This window comes from Salvia splendens, chromosome 5 (genome assembly GCF_004379255.2).
Source record: "Salvia splendens isolate huo1 chromosome 5, SspV2, whole genome shotgun sequence".
Taxonomy (NCBI): domain Eukaryota; kingdom Viridiplantae; phylum Streptophyta; class Magnoliopsida; order Lamiales; family Lamiaceae; genus Salvia; species Salvia splendens.
The window spans coordinates 43,369,927-43,376,647 of record NC_056036.1 but is presented as its reverse complement, the minus strand read 5'-3'; the positions used below and the strand labels follow the sequence as shown (position 1 = coordinate 43,376,647).

General features: G+C 32.1%; 2 long non-coding RNA genes across 2 annotated transcripts; both read right to left on the bottom strand.

The window, feature by feature from the left end:
- Positions 1-426: 426 nt before the first annotated feature.
- Positions 427-4,102, bottom strand: LOC121802747. Its single transcript, XR_006050843.1, has 3 exons — positions 3,470-4,102; positions 2,417-2,512; positions 427-626 (listed from the first exon to the last, which is right to left on the bottom strand). It is a non-coding gene; the product is annotated as an uncharacterized LOC121802747 (long non-coding RNA).
- Positions 4,103-5,357: 1,255 nt separating this feature from the next.
- LOC121804464 lies at positions 5,358-5,916 on the bottom strand. The gene is made up of 3 exons (XR_006051157.1): positions 5,855-5,916; positions 5,704-5,755; positions 5,358-5,463 (listed from the first exon to the last, which is right to left on the bottom strand). It is a non-coding gene; the product is annotated as an uncharacterized LOC121804464 (long non-coding RNA).
- Between the last annotated feature and the right edge of the window lie 805 nt (positions 5,917-6,721).

Here is a 6,721-nt window from a genome sequence, read left to right as displayed (position 1 = left end):
AATATTTCTTTAATTGCTTAGTTGTGGTGTACTAACTAACTCTCATATGGACTTTAAATATTATCGCCCATTTTTCCACGATTTATGATGTAAAATAATGTATCCAAATACTGCTTTTATCAACATAATTTTGAAATTAGTTTCAAACCTAAAAACTAAAACTATTCTTAATTTATTATTCACATTTATTTCCTTTCTTTCTCTTCGCTTTATCTATTCTTCTTTTGTGCATACCAACAAACAAGGAGTATCACGATAACTAGCATAAAAGCAATACATATTCATTATAAACACTCTTTAACTCATGTACTTAGTACTATAATCAACCTTTTTAAATCCTACCTAACCATAGAAAGCATGTAACACCCCTTACCCGGTAGGTAACCCACCGAATAAGTGATGTCACGTTTCAGTATCGAAAACCCGTGCTGAAATTTTTCCTTTTTCTTTTTAGCTTAAAAGCATAATTAAAATCTATTACATTTAAAAACTTAACATTTATCCAGCGGAAGGTTAAAGATTAAACTATTACATAACATGCCACGACTACTAAACCAAGTTGACCACCAGTGACTCGCCAAAGATGCAAAGCTGCGCAACACCACTGACATAATGTCGACTCTAACCTGCAGGGGGGAAAGAGGGGGAGTGAGCTCGAAAGCCCAGTAGCAATATCCAAACTACAGAATCCAACCCTCTCAGCTAAGACAATAGTAACTATAATAACTACATTATTTCCTTTTTAATCTTTTGCTTGTTTTCATTTCAATTTCACAGATTTCCAAAATTACTTACAATCTCATTATATCAAACTTATTTGTATTATCGTCATACAACTTTTCCATATATTCTTACTCATGTCTCTTCAGAGATTTCATTCTTAATGCCATTTCCTTATTATCTTGACTTATTCTTACAATATATATATTCCAAATTCTCAGAATTTTCACACCAAAGCATACCTGTTCAGATACCCATATATATTCATCATATCATCCTCGTCATATTTCTCTTATGGTCTCTTGATAACAGATTCATATATTTATTTCTATACTACAACATTTTCATTGTATCTTATAGCTTTGGTTTCTCCAGATTTCGCATATCATCATATATCATTTCGTATCACATTTTTCTCATTTTACCATTTATTTTCGTATACTATTCTTCCGTGTTAATTACCCCGAGCGGGGACCGTTCAACATAAAATATCATTTCCTCCGTGAGGACCGATCAACAATCATATCATATATCATATTTCACAAATCACATATCACATATCACATATTACCGATCCTTTATTCACAAGTCATCAGATATTAATTTTTTCTTATCTTATCATATATTACAGATCATTTATTCAGAAATCATCAGATATTATTTTATCTTATATTATCATATATCACATATTACAGATTACAGATCATTTATTCAGAAATCATCAGATATTATTTTATCTTATATTATCATATATCACAGATTACAGATCATTTATTCAGAAATCATCAGATATTATTTTATCTTATATTATCATATATCACAGATTACAGCTTACAGATCATTTATTCAGAAATCATCAGATATTATTTTATCTTATATTATCATATATCACAGATTACAGATTACAGATCCTTTATTCAGAAATCATCAGATATTATTTTATCTTATAGCCCCAATATCTGCTTGGTTTCAGGCAGGGTACACGGATCAGATCAGAAACAGAATCAGATGCAGACGCGGATTTTGTCCTCGAGAGGACTCCGCACAGACCACCCATAGGGTGCAGACAGATAATCAGACCACCCATGAGGGTGCAGACAGATAATCAGACCACCCATGAGGGTGCGGACAGATAATCAAACCACCCATTAGGGTGCAGATCAGACAGATCAGATAGGGGCCCATCAGATAACAGACGATCCTCGCTTCGGTTATCCAGAAGACGAGTGATCACAGATAATGCAGCGCTGCTGTCCTATGGCATGCCAATTGTACCCAACACATATGACCAAGCAAACAGGACGTTTTATTTCATATTCTTCTTTCAAATCTCTTTTTCACATTTATTCCATTTCCAAATATCACTTCAGATAATCATTCTTATCGAATTCACAGACACTCTTTTTCATATATATTCAGATATTTTTTTTCATAATCTATTCAGACATATTTCACATTATTCAGATCTTCATAATTTATTACACTTCATTGCATATCATATCCATTGTCTTTATTCATATTCGTACCATTTTTTTTCCACAGATCATTCATATTAAAATTAATAAGAATCATAATAATCCACATATTAAATTATAAGCATATTTAAGCACATTATTTAAACATCTCACATATAATCACATTATAGCACACATCATCTCAACCTAAAGAATCGAAAACCATAGAGAGGATACGCTACCTCGCAGGCTTATGAACATAAGCCTATTTCACCTTGATACTTCTCTACCCTCTAAATCCACTCCTTTGTGATCAAAACGCACTATATGCTCCTTCGCTTTATGCATAATATAAATAGCGTACCATTTAATAACTCATATTTACCCATGATCATGTTTTCATCATTAAATCATCTAAATAAATTAATTTGCTATATTAACTTAAATCATCTAACTATACAACTGCGCTGGACTGATTCGTCATAAAAATTCTATATTCATTCGGAAGGATTTAGAGGCTTGACCTAATATTTTTAAATGCCCAAAGAAGTATAGTTTATAATCCAACAAGATTCATTCAAAAATTTCTAATGGTTTGAGAGATATTCTCCTTTTACCAGAGACTAACAAAATCGAACAGTTTCTGGCAACATTTTCTACACAATTTTTATAAATAGTATTTGTACTCTTTAATTAGTCACAAAATTCAGAGAACAACGAGACACCTTATAGTTAATTTAGAAATTATGAAATCAAGTTTTCATTGACCTTAAATGCCCTGAATAATTCGGATAGAACATACTAAAATATGGCAGTTTACCACAATTTTGACAGTTTCCGGCGGTATTGTCTTAACAATTTATACATGCAGTAACTGAACTCCTAAATTCTCCATAAAATTCAGGGGACCTCAAGACTAAATATAGTTATTTTTAAAATTGTTAAACAAAAGTTTTAACCTTTCTTAAAATGCTTAATAATTCAAACTAGGAGGCGGCAGATTAGAGAGTTTGATTCTTCTCAAGCTTTTATCTCAAACCCAACCATTCCACATCAAATATCATCAATTCAGCTCCCCCCCTGTTCAATATTCATCCAAATTCACATCCATGTAATCAAACTTCTAATTCAAATATCAAACAACGACAAATGAAGGCCTATGATCGCGTAAACGCCAATATATCGAAATTTAATCGGTTAGTTTTCCTACCCCCGAGTGAATGAAATTTCAGCCCTTCAACATCAACATATACTCAAGTTCAAGGTATAAAAATAGAATAGGAAGAAAGGGCTACCTCGATTTGCTGGCGGATACAAGATTACCCGATCGATTTACCGATTAAATGACAAATATTTGGAAATTAAAAAGCTTAAGCTTTTGGTCTTCCATGGAGAGGGGGAGGACGTGCTTGTGGCTGAAATGAGGGGGGGGTTTGGAGTTGATGATAGACAAAAGAATTCTCTAGAGAATTCTAATCATTATTTAATTATTTAGTTAGTTTTTAAATAAATTAATTATCTTGTAACATTTTATTGCCCTATCATATGATATCACATTTAGGAACTCTTTATATCATCATTTAGCATTTAAATTCTAGTTTAAGGCAAAATTATTCCTGTCTATATCTTCAAAAGTTTCGCCGATCGTTTTCGTTAAAAACTGAAATTATCGGCGATAGAAATTTTTTTAATTACCTTCAAATGGCCCAAAACAATTCCTCACATTATCAACAATTATTCTAGGCCATAATTTGTAATTTATAAAATTATTACCCCTTAGCTTCGATTTATGATTTTACACGGACAAAAGAAATTGCCGAAAATTGACTAATCGGCATTTCGTATCAAATTTATACCTTACGGTTTAACTTAACTACTATTCCTCACCACATATCCAAACCTTTTATTGGTGCCTATAATTCGGGATGTTACAAAGCACATACAAGTATATTTATAATATATTTGTCATGTCGTTAACACTTTCTTTCAAATGGAAAAATTCACCGACTAAGCTCTATTCGAATGGAAATGTTTATTAGACATTTAGAAGGATATTAGTTTTAAACATTATACACTTTAAATGAATTATAAAATTAATCTTAAAAATTTATGTACCATTGAAATTTGTAACAATTTCCTATGGTGAGTCATTTTTCAAATTTATGAGACATATTTTATCATTTAAAATCATATTATTCAACTTGGATTTCAAGAATTGGGTTGTCGATCGAGATGGCATCATTTTGTCTATAATTGAGACTAACACTACAAGAAAAAAGAGCTCAAAGGATGTTTTTTTTTGCTTAATTGAGGATGCTTTTTGTGTTACTAAATACATTTTGCTTAATTGAGAACGCTTTTTCGTGTTACTAAATACATCACGAAACTTTAAAAAGTGTCTTTACCGGGAACGTGCCAAATCCAATTAATGATGCTTTTAGCTAGCGTCGGTGAGTTAATTTTTGGGACGGTTTTAACGTGCGTCTCCATCATATTTAAGACGCTTTTACTTGTACTTAGAGACGCTTTAAATAGTGCACACTACAAAAAAATGGAAATTAGTGACGAAAATATCCGTCAGTAAAATCCATATATTCTCCAGAAAGAGATTAATGACATATTCCTGACAGAATGCACTGTTGTAAAAAGCTGGTTAGTAAACCTCAAATTTTATTACTGACGAAAAATCCGTCGCTAATAGTAATCCATATTTAAAAAAAACATCAAATTTTATTTTCTAGTTTATAAATTTATAGATTAACAATTAAGAAAACATTCACAGATACAAATATATGATTAGGTGAGACACCCCTCACACCCGTAATAAGTAAATTACAACTTCAGAAACAGTAAATCGAGATCAGAACATTATGCAGCTTCTAGAACTGATAAAATCTCTACCTTCTTCTCTCTTCAGTCCTTCCAATTATCATTGAGCAAAGCTTGTGCATTTGAAAATCAGATATCCATCTACACAAACCTCAATTATCATATATTTAATTTATCTAAGCTCAACTATCTATGAAGACGAGCACTAGCCTTGCTCCATGGGTTGCGCACACCCCGAGTTGGCCATATATATTATCTGGTTGCAATCGTAGACATACCAAACCATGGTTGAGAGCAACATCAGAAATTGGGAACAAATGTAGAGCATCAAAAACAAGAAAAGTTACCTCTTTCAAGAGAATATCCATAATAGATGAGCCATATTTTTGAACCACAAACTTGCATTCTTGATTTACCACTCCAGATACTTGTATGGCATGGGTTGATCATGGCTATCAGTCTACAACAAATGATCCATTAGCATAAATCTACTAACATCTTTAAATAGGCTTAGCCAAACATCCTACTAGTCTGATTACTAAAGCATAGCAAATATCGTTGGACCGGCTATAAGAGAAGTCACAGAATCCGGAAACGATGTACATCCTTAGGTGCAATAGTCTACAAAATGCATACAACATGTATCTCACATTTTTTTTTCAAATCTATACAAAGTGGTGAAAAATGTGGTGTGACATACCAGTGATACCACTACTTTGTTTACCACTGATGAGAACATCACCCATATCAAACTGCAAAATATCCCATCCACAAATTCAGAAATCAGCCAAAACAATCCTCAATTTTTACATGTAACTTTCAGGATTAGTTATATATGCTCTATAATATACCTCTTCGGTCATGGACAGAAACATCTGACTTGAGGTCATCTGCTTACACAATTATTGTGCAGTTTTAGATTGCCTACACAAACAAATATTGAGAAACATCAGCAAAAAATCTCGGGGGTAACCATTTTTCGTACGAATATGCATTAGTGAGCGGATTAGAACTTATGGATGTACCTGCAATGTCCTAAAAAAGAGAGAGATTCTAGAAAAAATTGTATGCATTTAAATTTATAACAGGGGATTTCATGAAGATGAATGATGAACCAACCTTATAAATGTGAAAAAGTAAGAAAATGAACCTTATTCATGAATTTCACAATGATCTCAATCGACATTCCATGAATTAAATTCTTAAACAAAGTGGTTTCATAACATGCCTCACCAACAAATTTCAAATTGTTCAATAGTAGTGACTGAGAAATCTACATGAATCCAATTTCACAAATCAATAACTCAAATCTCAGAAATCGAATTAACGACAATCATGTTTGTATTATTTCTAGTCAATATTGTATTATTTGTTTCTCAGACAAAATAAGAGCTCTTTTTATTAATTATTTTGCCGTTTGGAATTACCGTATCTTCATGTTTTTTTCATTCTTGCACACAAAGCCCTAAAATCCCAAATTCATGGGGGATACGGATACCTCACTTTTGGAACTTGGAACCCGCTTGGATTATAAATTTCTTCCAACTTCGGATTAACATGTTGGCCTAATATAACATGTTGGCCTAATATATAGGGCTTAAAAGCTTTTGAAATAAATACTCCTTCCATTCCACTTTCTATTTCAGTTTATCCCAATTAAGAAGATCAATTATTAAAAAAATGAAAACATCTTTATCTCTATCACGAGTTTTAATGCA